This window comes from Aquarana catesbeiana, linkage group LG12 (genome assembly GCF_042186555.1).
Source record: "Aquarana catesbeiana isolate 2022-GZ linkage group LG12, ASM4218655v1, whole genome shotgun sequence".
NCBI classification, from domain to species: Eukaryota; Metazoa; Chordata; class Amphibia; order Anura; family Ranidae; genus Aquarana; species Aquarana catesbeiana.
In genome coordinates, this window is record NC_133335.1 from 166,184,169 (window position 1) to 166,206,104 (window position 21,936).

A 21,936-nucleotide genomic window follows, 5' to 3' on the forward strand; every position below is an offset into this window, starting at 1 on the left:
CTGTTTTTTTTTTTTTTTTTTATTTCAAATTTTTCTGTCTTTTTTCATTTTTTAGCAAAAAATAAAAACCCAGCAGTGATGAAATACCACCAAAAAAAGCTCTATTTGTGTGGGAAAAAAAAATGATAAACATTTCATGTGGTTATAGTGTAGCATGACCACGCAATTGTCATTCAAAGTGTGACAGCGCTGAAAGCTGAAAATTGGCCTGGGCAGGAAGGGGGGTTTAAGTGCCCAGTAAGCAAGTGGTTAAATCCCCTAATAAAAAAAAACAAAAACACAGCAAGCTGCAAGGACTGTTTCTTGTCTCTTATAGACTGGAAATTTGTGTGCCTGGCTGTGCAGGGTGGGAGACGACCACATTCACCAGCGGCCCTTTGGGGGGTAGAGCTACATATCTAATGTAGATGTTAAAAATAAAAACACACAGATGGCTCTGGCAGCAAAAGGGTTAATATTACTTTAAGGGAGCATGTAAACTGGAAGAAACAGAGATGAGCACATCAGTCCTGCTGTCACGGGCTGGGGGAAGGACAAGACCTGTTATGCCCTGTACACACGATAGGATTTTCCGGTGGAAAATGTGTGATAGGACCTTGTTGTCGGAAATTCCGACCATGTGTAGGCTCCATCACACATTTTCCATAGGAATTTCTGACACACAAAGTTTGAGAGCTTGCTATAAAATTTTCCGACAACAAAATTAGTTGTCGTAAATTCCCATCGTGTGTACACAAATCCGACGCACAAAGTGCCACGCATGCTCAGAATAAATTAAGAGCCGAAAACTATTGGCTACTGCCCCGTTTATAGTCCCGACGTACGTGTTTTACGTCACCACGTTCAGGACGATCGGATTTTCCGACAACTTTGTGTGACCATGTGTATGCAAGACAAGTTTGAGCCAACATCCGTCGGAAAAAATCCATGGATTTTGTTGTCGGAATGTCCGATCAATGTCCGACCGTGTTTACGGGGCATAAGTGTTATTTATATGTATTCCATCTGTTTGCCAAGAGTCCAGCTTCAATAATAAGGGCAACTGAAAGCACACAAGGTTCATTGTCTACTGGCTGTTTATATCAGGAAGATGATATGTCTGATTTTATTTTTGTCTTCTAGGCTATAGTTTTTGTTGCCTATTTCCAGAGCATAGCAAATTCTGCAATTGTCCTAACTTATATTTGTTTTCTTATCAAGGTCAGGATACATTGGTTGCAACATAATTCTGTTTATTGCACAGGTCCAGGGTGTTCCCTATGACACCGCAGAATTGCTGCATGTGCTTAGTGGGATGTCCTAACTGCCTATTTCTGTCTGCTATGATTACAAAAGAAACACAGACTTTACATGTATGTAGTCAGCCCCATAAAAGTCAAAGGAGCATTTCTAAAACATCCCAGCCTGGTGCAGAGCACAGTGCAGTGACCAGAAAGATGCTGGCCAGAATACGTGGGAGAGACAAGATTTAATTTACAAAACCTAGGATCGCACAGAGGTAAGTGTATTTTACACATTGCACTTGCCTTGATCAGAGCTTTAGAGCTTAACTTTCTGGAGTACCACTTTGAACCTTTTCTATGAGCAGCACAGTCTAGATCAGGGGTTAGCTTTCTTGATATGAGGAACCTCAAACATCATCAAAGGACCACACAAAAAATTCAGTGAATAACCAGTGTCAGAGACAGCAGACACACAACAGGGTCTAGTCAAAGGCTATGGCCATAATACAAAAGATGGTTAGAGACGGCAGACATAGATACATAGTTAGTCAGGTTGAAAAAAGACACAAGTCCATCTAGTTCAACCAAAATAAAAAAAAATGACAATCCCATATACACAATCCTTCATCCACAGTTGATCCAGAGGAAGGCGAAAAACCCCAGCAAAGCATGACCCAATTTGCTATAGCAGGGGAAAAAAAAATCCTTCCTGATCCCCCAAGAGGCAATCAGATTTTCCCTGGATCAACATTACCTATACAGGGGGTCCCCTAGTTACAAACATCCGACTTACAAACGACTCCTACTTGCAAACGGAGGGAGACAACAGGAAGTGAGAGGAAATCTACCCCTAGGAAGGGAAATTCACTCCTGTAAGAGCTATTATGGGGAAAAATTACCTCCACTGATGCTTTATCACCAAGGCTTGTTTCCACAACAACCCAAAATTTTCAAAATCCAATTGTCATTGGGACAGAAAGTGAGGTGAAATCTTCTGAACAGGGGCACAGACAGTAAAACAAATGTTACAGGGGTGTTAACCCTTCCCTATGCTATCCAAAAAGCTGAAAAATATTTTTTTTGGCTGGAGCTACACTTAAAAAATGTACCTGTTCCGACTTACAAACAGATTCAACTTAAGAACAAACCTACAGTCCCTAACTTGTTTGTAACCCGGGGACCCCCTGTAAATGTTAGTATCCAGTTATATTATATTATGTATATTTAGAGCCCTTTCACACCGAGCCACCCCGGGCGTCAGCTGTAAAGCGGCGCTATTTTTAGCACCGCTTTACCATCGTTTTAGCGGTGCCTTTCCCGCGCTAGCGGGATGGTTTTAACCCCCTGCTAGCGGCTGAAAAAGGGTTAAATCCTCCCACAAAACGCCGCCGGAGCTGCGTTTTGCCGGCGGTATAGCAGCGCTGCCCAATTGATTTCAATGGGGAGCAGCAGTGGAGGAGCTGTGAGTTCACCGCTCCTTCACCGCTCCAAAGAAGCTGCTGGCAGGACTTTTTCTGATAGCGCCTGCAAAACGCTCCAGTGTGAAAGGGGTCTTAGGAAAGAATCCAGGCCATTTTTAAAGCAATCTACTGAGCTTGCCAGAACCACCTCTGGAGGGAGTCTATTCCACATTTTCACAGCTCTTACTGTGAAGAAACCTTTCCGTATTTGGAGATTAAATCTTTTTTCCTCTAGACGTAAAGAGTGCCCCCTTGTGCACTGTGATGGCCTTAAAGTGAATAACTCAACACACAGTTCACTATATGGACCACTTATGTATTTGTACATGTTGATCATATCCCCCCTTAGTGCCGGTTCACATTAGTGCGTTCTGCGAGATCGCATGTGATTCGCACCGCACTTCAGTGTAAATCAAATGCGATATCCCTGCGATGCGATTTCAGCCATACAGATAGTATGGCTGAATTTGTATCGCATTTGGACTGATAGGGCTCGCACAGGACCCCTTTTTTGGTCCGCACCAGAATCGGAACGCATGGGTGTTCACACCCATGCGGTCCAATTCATGTCTGATTCATGTCAGTTCGCAGTGTGATATGCGAGTGGAAATGGGGGTATCGTTAACATTGTACTTGCAGGGTTCCCGCATTGCACAGGTGTGAATCGGCACTCAATCTCCTCTTCTCAAGAGTGAATAGATTCAGTTCCTCTAATCTTTCCTCATAGCTGAGCTCCTCCATGCCTCTTATCAGTTTGGTTGCCCTTCTCTGCACTTTACTTTTTTGAGAACTGGTGCCCAAAACTGGACTGCATATTCCAGATGAGGTCTTACTAATGATTTGTACAGGGGCAAAATGATATCTCTCTCTGGAGTTCATACCTCTCTTATTACAAGAAAGGACTTTGCTCGCTTTGGAAACCGCAGCTTGGCATTGCATGTTATTATTGAGCTTATGATCTACCAAAACCCCCAGATCCTTCTCCACCATTGATTCCCCCAGTTGTACTCCCCTAGTATGTATGATGCATGCATATTCTTAGCCCCAAGTGCATAACCTTACATTTATCAACATTAAGCCCCGGTTCACACAGGGGCGGCACGACTTGCAGGTCGCCTCACCGAGGCGACCTGCACACGACTGCCACGGCGACTTGCAAAACGACTTCTGTATAGAAGTCTATGCAAGTCACCCCAAGTCGCCCCCAAAGTAGTACAGGAACCTTTTTCTAAATCGGAGTGACTTGCATCGCTCCTATTAGAACGGTTCCATTGTACAGAACGGGAGGCGACTTGTCAGGCGGCTAGGTTGCCTGACAAGTCGCCCCTGTGTGAACCGGCACTTAACCTCATTTGCCACTTAGTTGCCCAATTAGACAGTGCATTGAGGTCGGTTGTAAATTGGAGACATCCTGTAAGGACGTTATTCCACTACATAGCTTGGTGTCATCTGCAAAGACTGAAATGGTACTTTTAATCCAAGACCTTATATCATTTATAAAGGTATTAAAAAGTTAGGGTCCCAACATTGAACCTTGGGGTAGACCACTGATAACCTTAGACCATTCAGAGTAAGAGTCATTAACTACTACGCACTGAATTCTGTCTTTTAGCCAGTTTTCTATCCATTTACAAACTGATCTTTCCAAGCCTGTAGACTTTACCTTACACATTAGCCTTACGTGGGGAACTGTATCAAACGCTTTCGCAAAATCCAAGTATACCACATCCACAGCCACCCCTCTGTCCAAGGTTTTACTTACCTCCTCATAAAAAAAATCAGGTTTGTTTGATGACTTCTGTCTTTCATGAATCCATGCTGTCTGTTGCTTAAAATATTTTTTTTCCAGCAAGAACTCGTCTATGTGGTCTTTTATTAAACTCTCCAGTATCTTCCTAAATATAGAAGTTAAACTATAGTTACTTGGTAAAGATTTTGATCCCTTTTTAAATATAGGCACCACATTGGCCCTATGCCAATCCAGTGGTACTATTCCAGTCATGAATGAATCCCTAAAAATAAGATACAATGGCTTTGAAATGACAGTGCCCAATTCTTTTAGGATCCGTGGGCGGATGCCATCTGGTCCAGGTGCTTTATCCACCTTTATTCTGTCTAAATATTTCTGGACCATATCACTTTTGAGCCATTGTGGATCATTTGGGGCTGTGTCAATACCACTCCCATTATGGACATGAGCTCCCCCATGCTCCTTTGTATACACAGAGCTGAAGAAAGTATTTAATAAATTTGCCTTCTCTTTGTCCCCAGTCACCCACTCTAGATTATTTTTACTATTAATATATTGAAGAATTTTTTGGGGTTTCTACTACTATCTTTTGCAAACTGTCATTTGTTATGAATGTTTGCATCCTTGATTTCCTTTTTACATATTCTGTTAAATTCTTTGTAACATTTAAACGCTGATAACGTTACTTAATTTTTTATATTTTTTAAAAGCTCTTTTTTTATTATTTATAGCCATTTTAACTTTGGCCGTGAGCCACATAGGTTTTATTTTTAGCCTTTTAAACGTATTGCCCATGGGAATATACTTTGCAGTGAGTTTACATACAGTCACTTTGAAGAATTTCCATTTCTGTTCTGTGTCCATTGATGTCAATATTCCCTCCCAGTCCTGGAGAGCAGCCCTAATCCTTCGAAAATTTGCTCTCTTAACTTCCCTGGCGGTATGATTATTTCGGATTTTAGGTGCTGAAAGCGGTACCATTATTTTGCATGGAAATTTGGCGTTTTATATTGTAGGTCTGTAAATCTTAACAATAACACACTTAAATCTGTCCAAACCAGAGTCTAGTAGATATCCCGGGTATGATAAAGTTTGAAACACAAAAACATAAATTATAATATAATAAATAAAAATAAATAATTAAAAAAAAAAAAAAAATAGTAATAAATTTCCCCACAATTCACTATCGCTCAATTCTGCAAGTGTTCTAATTTATTATCGCTGTTTTCTAGCTGGTCTAAAGCCACTTTTGACGTAAAGGGACACTTTTTGGTTGCTATGGACAATCTCCAGTTTCCAGGCAGAAAGAACAGTGTATATCATGTAAAATTGCATGCAGGGCATGGGACAAAGCACTGGGGACAAAAGGGATGTGAAATGATTTCATACAGTACTGTAATCTGTAAGATTACAGTACTGTATGTGTTATGCTTTTGACATTTTTTTTAATTTGCCGCCAGGCTCCGCCCCCGTGCGTCGCGCCGCTCGCAGGGAACGGAGCCTGGCACGGAGAGGCTTCGGAGGAGGACGGAGCCCGCAGACACAGCGGGGGACATCGCAGGATCCCGGGGACAAGGTAAGTAACGCCGCCCCAGGATCCTGCAATGCGATCCCGAGTGTGGCTCGGGGTTACCGCTAATGGTACTGAATTTTAACCCCCGAGCCACACTCGGGAAAACCGCCAGGGGGGCTACAGTTAAGTGTTTTTATCTTACCCGTATATGTTTGTTGCTTACAGCTAACATTAAATGAAATCATGTTATGGTCACTGCTACCCAGATGTTCTTTTATATGAATATTGGTAATACGCTCAGCATGGTTTGAGATTACCAGGTCCAGTGGAGCGTAATTTCTAGTCGGGGCCGCAATAAACTGGACCATAAAATTGTTTTTTAATAGGTTTATACATTTTTTCCCCTTAACTGTCAGAGCAGTGCCATTACTCAAGGCAATTTCCGGGTCGTTAAAATCCCCCATTATTATAACTGTCCCAGCCCTTGCAGCCCCTTCCATCTGTACAAGGAGCTGAGTCTCCCCTCTAGGGATGAGCTTCGAGTTCGAGTCGAACTCATGTTTGACTCGAACATCGGCTGTTCGCAAGTTTGCCAAACAGCGAACAATTTGGGGTGTTCGCGGCAAATTCGAATGCCGCGGAACACCCTTTAAAAGTCTATGGGAGAAATCAAAAGTGCTAATTTTAAAGGCTTATATGCATGGTATTGTCATAAAAAAGTGTTTGGGGACCTGGGTCCTGCCCCAGGGGACATGGATCAATGCAAAAAAAAGTTTTAAAAACGGCTGTTTTTTCGGGAGCAGTGATTTTAATAATGCTTAAAGTGAAACAATAAAAGTGTAATATCCCTTTAAATTTCGTACCTGGGGGGTGTCTATAGTATCCCTGGAAAGGGGCGCATGTTTCCCGTGTTTAGAACAGTCTGACAGCAAAATGACATTTAGAAGGAAAAAAAGTCATTTAAACTACTCGCGGCTATTAATAAATTGCCGGTCCGACAATACAGATGAAAGTTCATTGATAAAAACGGCATGGGAATTCCCCACAGATCTGGTGTGGATATTAAGGGGAACCCCAACCAAAATTAAAAAAAAAAAATGGTGTGGGGTCCTCCTCAAAATCTATACCAGACCCTTCAGGTCTGGTATGGATTTTAAGGGGAACCCCGCGCCAAAATTAAAAAAAAAGGTGTGGGGTCCCCCCCAAAAATCCATACCAAACTCTTATCCGAGCACGCAACCTGGCAGGCCGCAGGAAAAGAGGGGGGGACGAGAGAGCTGCCCCCCTCCTGAATCGTACCAGGCCACATGCCCTCAACATTGGGAGGGTGCTTTGGGGTAGCCCCCCAAAACACCTTGTCCCCATGTTGATGAGGACAAGGGCATCATCCCCACAACCCTGGCCGGTGGTTGTGGGGGTCTGCGGGCGGGGGGCTTATCAGAATCTGGAAGCCCCCTTTCACAAGGGGACCCCCAGATCCCGGCCCTCCCCCCTGTGTGAAATGGTAAGGGGGTACAAAAGTACCCCTACCATTTCACTAAAAAACTGTCAAAAATGTTAAAAATGACAGTTTTTGACAATTCCTTTATATAAATGCTTCTTCTTTCTTCTATCTTCCTTCGGTTTCTTCCTCCATCTTCTTCTTCTTCTGGTTCTTTTGGGTCTTCTGGTTCTTCCTCCGGTGTTCTCGTCCGGCATCTCCTCCATGGCATCGGCGTCTTCTTCCCTTCTTCTCCTCGGGCCGCTCCGCATCCATGATGGCATGGAGGGAGGCTCCCGCTGTTCTGTTTATCTTCTTCTCTTCATCTTCTTTTCGGGCCGCTCCGCATCCATGCTGGCATGGAGGGAGGCTCCTGCTGTGTGATGCTTCTCCTCTTATGACGGTTCTTAAATAATGGGGGGGCCACCCGGTGACCCCGCCCCCCGCTGATGCACGGTGACTTGACGGGACTTCCCTGTGGCATCACGGGGAATGCCACAGGGAAGTCCTGTCAAGTCACTGTGCGTCAGAGGGGGCAGGGTCACCGGGTGGCCCCGCCCCCCGTTATTTAAGGACCATCAGAAGAGGAGAAGCATGGATGCGGAGCGGCCCGAAAAGAAGATGAAGAGAAGAAGATGAAGAGAAGAAGATGAACAGAAGAAGATGAAGAGAAGAGCGGGAGCCTCCCTCCATGCCATCATGGATGCGGAGCGGCCCGAGGAGAAGAAGGGAAGAAGACGCCGATGCCGCGGAGGAGATGCCGGACGAGAACACCGGAGGAAGAACCAGAAGACCCAGAAGAACCATAAGAAGAAGAAGATGGAGGAAGAAACTGAAGGAAGATAGAAGATAGAAGAAAGAAGAAGCATTTAAATAAAGGAATTGTCAAAAACTGTCTCTTGTCATTTTTAACATTTTTGACAGTTTTTTAGTGAAATGGTAGGGTACCCACTTACCATTTCACACAGGGGGGAGGGCTGGGATCTGGGGGTCCCCTTGTTAAAGGGGGCTTCCAGATTCCGATAAGCGCCCCGCCCGCAGACCCCCACAACCACCGGCCAGGGTTGTGGGGATGAGGTCCTTGTCCTCATCAACATGGGGACAAGGTGTTTTGGGGGGCTACCCCAAAGCACCCTTCCAATGTTGAGGGCATGTGGCCTGGTACGGTTCAGGAGGGGGGGGCGCTCTCTTGTCCCCCCTCTTTTACTGCGGCCTGCCAGGTTGCGTGCTCGGATAAGGGTCTGGTATGAATTTCTGGGGGGACCCCACGCCTGAAGGGTCTGGTATAGATTTTGAAGGGGACCCCACGCCATTTTTTTTTTTTCATTTTGGCGGGGGTTCCCCTTAATATCCATACCAGACCTGAAGGGCCTGGTATGGAATTTAGGGGGACTCCCCACGTCATTTTTTTTTTTACATTTTGGTTCGGGGTTCCCCTGTGGGGAATTTCCATGCCGTTTTTATCAATGAACTTTTATATGTATTGTCGGACCGGCAATTCATTAATAGCCGCGAGTAGTTTAAATTACTTTTTTTCCTTTGAAATGTCATTTTGCTGTCAGACTCTTCTAAACACCGGAAACATGCGCCCCTTTACAGGCATACTATAGACACCCCCCAGGTACGAAATTTAAAGGGATATTACACTTTTATTGTTTCACTTTAAGCATTAATAAAATCACTGCTCCCAAAAAAACGGCCGTTTTTAAAACTTTTTTTTGCATTGATCCATGTCCCCTGGGGCAGGACCTGGGTCCCCAAACACTTTTTATGACAATAACTTGCATATAAGCCTTTAAAATTAGCACTTTTGATTATTCATGTTCGTGTCCCATAGACTTTAACGGTGTTCGCGTGTTCGAACAAATTTTTTGCCTGTTCGCAAGTTCTGGTGCGAACCGAACAGGGGGGTGTTCAGCTCATCCCTACTCCTCGCTAACACTGGGAGGTCTACAACAAACTCCAATGACAACCTTTGTAGTATGCACACCCATGTACAGTTCCACCCATAATGCTTCAGACTCATCACACTCTCTTTCAATTAGGTCCTCTTACACACTCGCACATGGTACAATTAATGGTCAGAGACTGCAGACATGATACAAGAGATGGCCAGGGACCACAGACATTATACAAGCAATGGTCAGAGACTGCAGACATAATACAAGAGATGGCCAGGGACTGCAGACATGGTACAAGAGATGGCCAGGGACTGCAGACATGGTACAAGAGATGGTCAGAGACTGCAGACATGATACAAGAGATGGTCAGAGACTGCAGACATGACACAGGAGATGATCAGAAACTGCAGACATGGTACAGGAGATGTTCAGAGACTGTGGACATGATAGAAGAGATGGTCAGAGACTGCAGACCTGATACACGAGGTGATCAGAGACTGCAGACATGATACAAGAGATGGCCAGGGACTGCAGACATGGTACAGGAGATGGTTAGAGACTGCAGACATGGTACAAGAGATGGCCAGGGACTGCAGACATGGCACAGGACATGATCAGAAACCGCAGACATGATACAGGAGATGGTCAGAGACTATGGACATGCTACTGGAGACGTTCAGAGACTGTGGACATGATTGAAGAGATAGTCAGAGACTGCAGACATGTACAGGAGATGATCGGAGACTGCAGACATGATACAGGAGATGGTCAGAGCCTGACGACATGATACAAGAGATGGTCAGAGACTGCAGACATGCTATAGGAGATAGCTAGGGACTGCAGGCATGGTATAAGAGATGGCCAAGACTGCAGACATGGTGCAAGAGATGGCCAGGGGCTGCAGACATAATACAAAAGATGGCCAGGGACTGCAGACATGGTACAAGAGATGGTCAGACTGCAGACATGATACAAGAGATGGTCAGAGACTGCAGACATGGTACAGGAGATAATCAGAAACTGCCGACATGGTACAGGAGATGGTCAGAGACTATAGACATGGTACAAGAGATGATCAGAGACTACAGACATGACACAAGATGGTCGGAGACTGCAGACATGCTGCAGAAGACTGCCAGAGTAAACATGCTATAGGAGTTGATGGAGACTAGGGACATGCTTCAGGAGACAGTCCTGGATACAGTGACTAGAGAAATAGTACATTAGTCTGCAAGTAATTATTGCAATAAAAGGTTGATAGGGACACAAAGATTAGTGTTTGTGGGGGCCCCGAAGGCAACACAAAAGTACCAAAGAGCTGCATGTTACCCCAGGGCTGCCGGTTGGGCATTAGGGGTTTAGGTGATTACCACACCTTGCACCACTGTAGTCCTATGTTCAATTTCCAACAAAGGCATGGACAGCATGGTGTTTGTATGTTCCACCCATGTCTGTGTGGGCTTCATGTGGGTATGTCAGTGTGTGGGTGTGTGAGAATAAGAATATACTGGTAAATAAATCAGCCCTATTGTGAATATATGACTGTGGCTATAGTATTCAATTCTCAGCTCCTTTGTGGCCAGGGATTAGTGAAAATGTATTTTTTTTAATTAATTATAATCCACTGTAATGACTGAGAGAGCTAAGGAAGTCCTCCTCTTCCTGCCTCTGTTCTGCCTCAAGTGCCCTGTCCATTATTTCACGCAGCGTGTGCTCCAAAAGGTGGACAAGGGGGACAGTGTCACTGATGCATGCACTGTCACTGCTCACCATCCTCATGGCCTCCTCAAATGGTGACAGGACAGTGCATGCATCCCTGATCATGGCCCACTGGCGTGGGGAAAAAAAAACAAGCTCCCCTGACCCTGTCCTGGTGCCATAGTCGCACAGGTACTCATTGATGGCCCTCTGCTGCGTGTGCAGCCGCTGCAGCATGGCCAACGTTGAGTTCCACCTGGTGGGCTTGTCACAGATTAGGCGGTTCTTGGGTAGGTTAAATTCTTTCGGCGGTGCAGCAGCTGGGGCAGGGAAATTTGCCTGGTACAATCTGACGTTGGTGTACCGAAAGCAGATTGCCCCCAGGTACTTGGCTGTGACACACCTTATTCTACACCTTCATTCCTCTCAGTGCAGGTCTCAGAGAGGACTGAAGGTATAGTGGGGTTGGGGATCTCAGCTGATGAGGAGCAAGGAGAGGTCCTCTTTGTTCTTTGGTGTGGGTCTTTTAGATACGCTTGCCAACGAACTGCATGGCAGATCAACATATGTCTGGACAAGCATGTGGTGCTCAAGCGGGAGATGTTTTGGCCACGCGAGATACGCTTGAGACATATGTTGCAAATAGCAGAGGTGCGATCTGATGCATTCGTCTCAAAAAAGGCCCAAAGAACTTTTGGAATAACGTGCAGAGACAGCAGCGCCCTGCACATGCAGAGCTTTGCAGTGTGATGCAGTCAGTGTGCTGCCCTTAGGCTGGCTCCTGGAGGGCATCCTGCCTCGTTGGTGATGTGCCTCCTCCTCCTCTCTCCTATCAGGCACCCACGTTGAGTCAGTGACCTCATCATCCCCTCCCTCCTCATCACTGGAGCAAACCTGGCAGTATGCTACAGCAGGGGGAGCATGACTGCCAGATTGCTGTCCTTCTTGGGCACCCCCTCTGTCCGTGCTCACGTTACTGCCTTCATCTAGCTCAGTATCATCATCAGAGCCTTCTAAACGCTGGGCATCCTCCTGGAGCATGTACCCAACACTGTGGTCAAACAGTTCGAGGGAATCCTCAGGAGGATATGGTGGGGCTAGGGAAGGAGTCACTGATTCCATTGAGCCGAGGGAAGAGGCTGTGTTGGCAGCTGCTTTTCCAGACAAAGTACCCTGAGCATGGGTGAAGGAGGATGAGGAGGATGAGGACGGCTTGGTCATCCACTCGACCAAGTCTTCCGCATGTTGCGGCTTAACGCGGCCAGCTGCCGAAAAAAAGGCCAAGCGTGTCCCACGGCCACGTGCTGATGAGGATGCACTGTCTCCACGACCAGCACCGTTGCCTCTAGACACAGTGCCTGCTTGCCTCTTTTATCGGCTTGTGACTGTCTGCCTCTCCTTGTTGGCCTTCCAGACATACTAATAGCCTGTAGCTGCACTAAGCTGGGATATATATATATATATATATATATATATATATATATATATATATATATATATACTGATACTGCAGCTAGCAAAATCAACTGCCTGCCTGCAGTATGAGAACACCACCAACCTTCTACAGGTAGCTTTAGCTGAACACTGTGCAGAGGTCGCACTACACTAACATGTACATACTTTAGCTGCCTGCGGTAGTGCTAGGATCAGGAAAACACCACCAACCTTCTACAGGTAGCTTTAGCTGAACACTGTGCAGAGGTCGCACTACACTAACGTGTAAATACTTTAGCTGCCTGCGGTAGTAATAGGATCAGGAAAACACCACCAACCTTCTACAGGTAGCTTTAGCTGAACACTGTGCAGAGGTCGCACTACACTAACGTGTAAATACTTTAGCTGCCTGCGGTAGTAATAGGATCAGGAAAACACCACCAACCGTCTACAGGTAGCTTTAGCTGAACACTATGCAGAGGTCGCACTACACTAACGTGTAAATACTTTAGCTGCCTGCGGTAGTGATAGGATCAGGAAAACACCACCAACCTTCTACAGGTAGCTTTAGCTGAACACTGTGCAGAGGTCGCACTACACTAACGTGTAAATACTTTAGCTGCCTGCGGTAGTGATAGGATCAGGAAAGCACCACCAACCTTTTACAGGTAGCTTTAGCTGAACACTGTGCAGAGGTTGCACTACACTAACGTGCAAATCATTTAGCTTCCTGAGGTAGTGATAGGATCAGGAAAACACCACCAACCTTCTACAGGTAGCTTTAGCTGAACACTGTGCAGAGGTCGCACTACACTAATGTGTAAATACTTTAGCTGCCTGCGGTAGTGATAGGATCAGGAAAACACCACCAACCTTCTACGGGTAGCTTTAGCTGAACACTGTTCAGAGGACACACTACACTAACTTGTAGCTTTAGCTGAACACTGTGCAGAGGTCGCACTACACTAACTTGTAGCTTTAGCTGAACACTGTGAGGAGGACGCACTACACTAACTTGTAGCTTTAGATGAACACTGTTCAGAGGACGCACTACACTAACTTGTAGCTTTAGCTGAACACTGTGCAGAGGTCGCACTAAACTAACTTGTAGCTTTAGCTGAACACTGTGCAGAGGTCGTACTACACTAACTTGTAGTTTTAGCTGAACACTGTGAGGATGACGCACTGCACTAACTTGTAGCTTTAGATGAACACTGTTCAGAGGACGCACTACACTAACTTGTAGCTTTAGCTGAACACTTTGCAGAGGTCGCACTAAACTAACTTGTAGCTTTAGCTGAACACTGTGCAGAGGTTGCACTACACTAATTTATAGTTTTAGCTGAACACTGTGAGGAGGTCGCACTACACTAATGTGTAAATACTTTAGCTGCCTGCGGTAGTGATAGGATCAGGAAAACACCACCAACCTTCTACAGGTAGCTTTAGCTGAACACTGTTCAGAGGACACACTACACTAACTTGTAGCTTTAGCTGAACACTGTGCAGAGGTCGCACTACACTAACTTGTAGCTTTAGCTGAACACTGTGAGGAGGACGCACTACACTAACTTGTAGCTTTAGATGAACACTGTTCAGAGGACGCACTACACTAACTTGTAGCTTTAGCTGAACACTGTGCAGAGGTCGCACTAAACTAACTTGTAGCTTTAGCTGAACACTGTGCAGAGGTCGTACTACACTAACTTGTAGTTTTAGCTGAACACTGTGAGGATGACGCACTGCACTAACTTGTAGCTTTAGATGAACACTGTTCAGAGGATGCACTGCACTAACTTGTAGCTTTAGCTGAACACTGTGCAGAGGTCGCACTAAACTAACTTGTAGCTTTAGCTGAACACTGTGCAGAGGTCGCACTACACTAACTTGTAGTTTTAGCTGAACACTGTGAGGAGGACGCACTACACTAACTTGTAGCTTTAGATGAACACTGTTCAGAGGAAGCACTACACTAACTTGTAGTTTTAGCTGAACACTGTGAGGAGGACGCACTACACTAACTTGTAGCTTTAGCTGAACACTGTGCAGAGGTCGCACTACACTAACTTGTAGTTTTAGCTAAACACTGAGGAGGACGCACTACACTAACTTGTAGCTTTAGATGAACACTGTGAGGAGGACGCACTACACTAACTTGTAGCTTTAGATGAACACTGTTCAGAGGATGCACTACACTAACTTGTAGCTTTAGCTGAACACTGTGCAGAGGTCGCACTAAACTAACTTGTAGCTTTAGCTGAACACTGTGCAGAGGTCGTACTACACTAACTTGTAGTTTTAGCTGAACACTGTGAGGAGGACGCACTACACTAACTTGTAGCTTTAGATGAACACTGTTCAGAGGACGCACTACACTAACTTGTAGCTTTAGCTGAACACTTTGCAGAGGTCGCACTAAACTAACTTGTAGCTTTAGCTGAACACTGTGCAGAGGTTGCACTACACTAACTTGTAGTTTTAGCTGAACACTGTGAGGAGGACGCACTACACTAACTTGTAGCTTTAGATGAACACTGTTCAGAGGACGCACTACACTAACTTGTAGCTTTAGCTGAACACTTTGCAGAGGTCGCACTAAACTAACTTGTAGCTTTAGCTGAACACTGTGCAGAGGTTGCACTACACTAATTTATAGTTTTAGCTGAACACTGTGAGGAGGACGCACTACACTAACTTGTAGCTTTAGATGAACACTGTGCAGAGGTTTCACTACACTAACGTGTAAATCTTTTAGCTCCCTGAGGTAGTGATAGGATAGGGAAAACACCACCAACCTTCTACAGGTAGCTTTAGCTGAACACTGTGCAGAGGTCGCACTACACTAATGTGTAAATACTTTAGCTGCCTGCGGTAGTGATAGGATCAGGAAAACACCACCAACCTTCTACGGGTAGCTTTAGCTGAACACTGTTCAGATGACGCACTACACTAACTTGTAGCTTTAGCTGAACACTGTGAGGAGGACGCACTACACTAACTTGTAGCTTTAGCTGAACACTGTGCAGAGGTCGCACTACACTAACTTGTAGTTTTAGCTAAACACTGAGGAGGACGCACTACACTAACTTGTAGCTTTAGCTGAACACTGTTCAGAGGTCGCACTACACTAACTTGTAGCTTTAGCTGAACACTGTGAGGAGGACGCACTACACTAAATTGTAGCTTTAGATGAACACTGTTCAGAGGACGCACTACACTAACTTGTAGCTTTAGCTGAACACTGTGAGGAGGACGCACTACACTAACTTGTAGCTTTAGATGAACACTGTTCAGAGGACGCACTACACTAACTTGTAGCTTTAGCTGAACACTGTGCAGAGGTCGCACTAAACTAACTTGTAGCTTTAGCTGAACACTGTGCAGAGGTCCCACTACACTAACTTGTAGTTTTAGCTGAACACTGTGAGGAGGACGCACTGCACTAACTTGTAGCTTTAGATGAACACTGTTCAGAGGACGCACTGCACTAACTTGTAGCTTTAGCTGAACACTGTGCAGAGGTCGCACTAAACTAACTTGTAGCTTTAGCTGAACACTGTGCAGAGGTCGCACTACACTAACTTGTAGTTTTAGCTGAACACTGTGAGGAGGACGCACTACACTAACTTGTAGCTTTAGATGAACACTGTTCAGAGGAAGCACTACACTAACTTGTAGTTTTAGCTGAACACTGTGAGGAGGACGCACTACACTAACTTGTAGCTTTAGCTGAACACTGTGCAGAGGTCGCACTACACTAACTTGTAGTTTTAGCTAAACACTGAGGAGGACGCACTACACTAACTTGTAGCTTTAGATGAACACTGTTCAGAGGACGCACTACACTAACTTGTAGCTTTAGCTGAACACTGTGAGGAGGACGCACTACACTAACTTGTAGCTTTAGATGAACACTGTTCAGAGGACGCACTACACTAACTTGTAGCTTTAGCTGAACACTGTGCAGAGGTCGCACTAAACTAACTTGTAGCTTTAGCTGAACACTGTGCAGAGGTCGTACTACACTAACTTGTAGTTTTAGCTGAACACTGTGAGGAGGACGCACTACACTAACTTGTAGCTTTAGATGAACACTGTTCAGAGGACGCACTACACTAACTTGTAGCTTTAGCTGAACACTGTGCAGAGGTCGCACTAAACTAACTTGTAGCTTTAGCTGAACACTGTGCAGAGGTTGCACTACACTAACTTGTAGTTTTAGCTGAACACTGTGAGGAGGACGCACTACACTAACTTGTAGCTTTAGATGAACACTGTTCAGAGGACGCACTACACTAACTTGTAGCTTTAGCTGAACACTGTGAGGAGGACGCACTACACTAACTTGTAGATTTAGATGAACACTGTTCAGAGGACGCACTACACTAACTTGTAGCTTTAGCTGAACACTGTGCAGAGGTCGCACTAAACTAACTTGGAGCTTTAGCTGAACACTGTGCAGAGGTCACACTACACTAACTTGTAGTTTTAGCTGAACACTGTGAGGAGGACGCACTACACTAACTTGTAGCTTTAGCTGAACACTGTGCAGAGGTCGCACTAAACTAACTTGTAGCTTTAGATGAACACTGTGCAGAGGTCACACTAAAACTAACTTGTAGCTTTAGCTGAACACTGTGAGGAGGACGCACAACACTAACTGTAAATAGTCTAGCTGCCTGACTGTGGTACTAATAGGATCAAAAGAACACCAGCAATTTTCTTCAGGTAGCTGTAAATACTGTAACAAGACAAGCTTGCCTGTTAGTAGGAAGACAACAGGAACGGATTCTAGCTAAACTGAATACAGTGTATATATATATATATATATATATATATATATATATATATACAACACCTGGGATGCATATATATACACAATACACTGTAAGTGCAGCTAACTGACTGACTGTCCTGCCTAATCTAGGTAACTCAAATGAAATGACACTGTCTCACTCTCTCTCTCTCTCTCTATCTCTCAGCACGCCGGAACACACTACACAGGGCCACCGTGCAGGTGGCCTTTTATAGTGTGGGGCGTGTTCTAAATCCCCTGAGCCATAATTGGCCAAAGCCACCCTGGCTTTGGCCAATTACAGTTCTCTCTACTGACGGCGCTGTGATTGGCCAAGCATGCGGGTCATAGTGCATGCTTGGTCAATCATCAGCCAGCAACGCACTGCGATGCCGCAGTGAATTATGGGCCGTGACGCGCCACACGAATTTGGCGCGAACGGCCCATATCGTTCGCAATTCGGCGAACGGGCGAACAGACGATGTTCGAGTCGAACATGGGTTCGACTCGAACACGAAGCTCATCCCTACTCACCTACTATGTAAATATGTATGTAACTGACCAGATCACCAGGTGAAAATAAAAAAAAGAAAGAAAGAAAGCCTAAAAACGGAAACGATTGCAGCTATCACATCTAAGAATTGGTAAGCTGCAATATAATAAATGTTTGCTTTTGGGCTTAATACCACTTTAAGGAATTCTGACTCTTTGGAAAAGCTACTGTAATGTAACATCTGTTAGGCCGGTCATACACAGAGCAAATTTCTTTCCTGCAACCACGATGTGGGGGGGGAGCGGGGGAGGGTGGGAAAAGCCGTCCTCGCTGATAGAAGACAGTGATTATTGCTAGCGGCTATAGCAGCCACTAGTGATAATCGCAGGTAAAACCCAACATGCTGGTGTACCCACATTGATCGATCAATCAACTTGGTACATTCAGCCTGCCCTTGCATGGTTCAAATCCGTGTATGGCCTGCCTTACATTCCTGTCTAGATGTGGCAGTGAGTGTTACAGTTTCTGTTAAAGCACCTGGTGGCTACCCTATGTGTGAAGTGTGAGCTGATCAGTTGACCTTGCCACAGCGATGGCTACCCTCAGTCTACTGGTGCATAGGATGCTGTCCACTAGGTGTGAAAATTTTTGTGCAGCATGAGGCTCAGGCTCAGTTCACACTGGAACCGGCTGTGGATCGCACAGGAACATCGTGCATCACCATTCTCCAGTTCAGGGCCGAATCTGTGCCTGTACTCGGCCCTTAAATGGAGCCAAAGACGCACAGCGTTTCTGTGCAGTGCACTCCACAGCCGCCCCGGAGATATGTGAACTGGCTTATAGCATAGAGAGCCAGTCACATTCTCCTGCTATGCGAATTGGATGTGAACCCAGGTGTGAACCCAAAAAAGTTTCACAATTTGTTATAAAATTTTGCAAACAAGTTATTTTTTTCCTTCATTGATGTGAGCTGAGGCTGCACTGATGGGCACTGATAGGCTGCACTGATAAGGTGGCACTGGTGAGTACTGATAGGTGACACTGGTGGGAACTGATGGATGGCACTGATTGGTTTCACTCAAGGGCACTGATTGGCAGCACTGATGGGCACTGGTAGGTGGCACTGGTGGGCTTTGATAGGTGGCACTGGTGGGCACTGGAAGGTGGCATTGGTGGGCTCTGATAGGCAGCACTGATATGTATTGGATTGGTAGGTGGCACTTGTGGGCACTGCTTAGCAGCAGTGGGTGTCCGTGTGCACAACTGATGTCCCTCTGACAGAAGCCGGTAAAGGGCTTTTTTTTCCTCCTCATGCTGTCAGCATGAGGGGGAAAAAATCTGAGTTTGATCTTCCTTTTATACCACGTGATCAGCTGTCATTGGCTGACAGCTGATCACGTGGTAAGGGGCCGAGATCGGGAGACAGGGACACTACAGTCTCATTGACTTGCTGATCACAGAGCGCATCCCGCAGGGGGCCAGCAGGCAGCGCATGCTCAGGAGGACGTACGTGGATGACCTCCCGGCAATTTGAGCCTGCACTGTAGCCGTCTGTTGGTTATAGAGCGGGCATGAGCAATTTATTGATAGAGTTTATATATACTTTAATATTGCCTTTATCCATAAAACGCATCAAACATCTGCACTTTAAACTATACAGTAAATATAACTTAGGGCCCATTCACACTATGTGGTGCGGGAAACCTGCATTTCTGCACCTCATTCAAACCGCACTGGCCTTGTAGCAGGTGTCAGCGCAAACGCAGGTCGCAATCACAGTGCAAATGTACCATGCGATCCAGTTGCAGTGCATTTCCAACAGTAGTGCATGCAATTTCAAATCCCACTGCACAGAGCTGAATGTGAATTGCACAGGAACACACAGCGCGATTCTGTACGATTCACATGCAGTTCCTGGTGTGAATGAGCCCTTAAAGGGAAATATTTCTAAATAAAAAGAAGATTACAAATCGAATTTGTGATCTGAGTTCATCTCCGGTTTCAATGTCGCAGCATTGACTCCTTGAGTTTCCTGCTTTCCCGGGATGATAAATTGTAGTGTATATATAGATATTCTGCAGAGTCATTCTTGTTTTCCTTATGAGCTATTACTGAGCCCACTCCCCTAGAACTTCAATTTCCTCCGGGCTCCTTTCTTGAATCGCCCTCCTCTTCTTTCCATCGTACATTCCCCCTCTGACTCTCTATCTACCCTCCTCCTCTTAATCCTGTTTTCCTCCTTCCTTCTCCTTCGTTTTCCTGCAATCCCCACCCCTTCCCTACTTCTGCCTCTCCGCTGACTTTTTTGTCTCTGTTCCAGGGATAGGCATCTTGCACCTAGCTCATGACCTGTGCCACAGAGGCAAAAAACCTACCTAGAGCAAGCGAGAGGGAGAAGAGGCAGGTGAGCCTACGAATGAGCACAACACACCAGTAATACAAGGAGGGAGAGAAGTCAGAATCATTTTCCATAATCTCATTCTTTTCTAGCAGCTGAATAATTCTTTCATTCTTCACAGATCTAATTCCCCTTTCCTGCCATTATACACATCTCTGACTTATATGAACCTTATCGGTTCAGTACAATCTCTCTATGGTTGTATGTAACCTGAGCGGCTGGACTGCATGGCTAATGGCCACGCGTGTTTTAATATAGCGAGCGTAACCTTTTCCTGACCAGACGCCTTGTGAACATTCATATGGTCTCTTCTGTACCAGACCAGGCGGCTGGATAGTGGTGGAAACTTTTCAAAGTAGATGTGAATATAAATTTGGATTTGTGGGGTATTATTTAATGAAAATGGTATTTGAATTTGCATCCAGCATTGTATTGATTACAGATACCTTTGTTCTAATATATACTGTATGATAAAAGTTAAACTAAACTCTGGTTTTAAAAAATTCTATTCAAGCAGTGGCGGCTGGTGGTCGGTCAGTCGGTCATCCAGCCCTGCACTTACCCCATCTAGGTCGTTGGCAGGCAGAGTTCCTATGGGCAGTGGCAGCTTCCATCACGTCTCCCAGTCCTCTGCATCACAGCGGCTTCCGCCCTGCGTCGCCTCCCTCCTTCTCCTAGGCATCCAATTGGATCGCCTGTCCTTTCAGCCAATCTTAAGACCCGCTTCCTGATTGGCCGGAATGAGGATCAGTGTGAAAATAGAGAATATTCATTCACTATTGTCACACAACTGCATACCTCCCAACTTTTTGAGATGGGAATGAGGGACACCTATCAGCAAAAGTATGCAGGTATAGTACACACCCCTTGCCGCGCCCCCTTAAAGGAGAATTGTACAAAAAAACAAGATTGGTTAAACCCACAAGTGCTTTTTTACCACTACTATTCCTTTATATTGGCTTTTGGAATTTACAAATGCAGGAATTTAGAAATCAGATGAAAGGTTAGCACTGGAAAACACTTTTTGATAGATAAAAAGTGCATTTTATATACAACTATATAGATCAGACCAAAATGAAGGACAAATGAGGAGGAACGAGGGATAGAGGGACATTGCTCCAAATCAGGGACAGTCCCTCAAAATCAGGGACAGTTGGGAGCTATGCAACTGGGGTGGGGTCAGAGTGCAGTGCCCTGAGCTCCGAGCCCATCCTTTTTTGAAGCCTATTAGAGCCTCTGGCTCTAATCATGTGAATAAAAATAAAAACCCCATTGGAATCCATGCGTCCGGCACCCTGCATGTAGATTAGAGGGCATGGATGGGGGGTTGGCACCCGTGCGCCCCTAATAGATGTATTAACTTAAAAAAGTCCTTTCTATTACTCTCAGCCTCCTACAAATCTTGAAATTCCTCTTTCTTTGCTGCGGTAATCTGACTTCCTGTTAGAGGGTGGCTACATTTGCTCTCCATGGTCCCACTGTATGCAGGAACATAGCCACCCTCTTTTGCTTGCTCCGTGATGGGCTAGGGACTTTGGGATTTCTAGTGTGCATAGAGCAAGGCACATGACCCCGACTAAGGTGCACTGCTCATTCCAAACAAATTGAAGTGAGAGGGGAAAGGAGGGGTTTGGGAGCACAAGGGATGTTACAAAGAAGCAAAGGAACACAGTAAGAAACATTTTCATGAAAAATAGATTACAGGGCCATTAAGTGGTTGTGTATGGATTATTTTAGGGGGAATAAGGATATAATTTAAGCCCCTTGTTCACACTATTGTGATTTCTCCTG

The 21,936-nt window shown here is 45.3% G+C and overlaps 1 protein-coding gene across 6 annotated transcripts in view; it reads left to right on the top strand.

The window, feature by feature from the left end:
* Window positions 1–1,282: 1,282 nt before the first annotated feature.
* SLC16A5 (solute carrier family 16 member 5) overlaps window positions 1,283–21,936 on the top strand; it is a 159,799-nt gene continuing 139,145 nt past the window's right edge. For 3 of the 6 annotated variants that reach the window (XM_073606177.1, XM_073606179.1, XM_073606180.1), the window contains exon 1: window positions 1,283–1,498. The gene's annotated coding sequence lies outside the window, so the exon portion shown is untranslated. Of the gene's footprint in view, window positions 1,499–19,275; window positions 20,152–21,936 lie in introns of those variants that run through there. The other 3 variants (XM_073606181.1, XM_073606178.1, XM_073606182.1) reach the window with 1 other exon arrangement.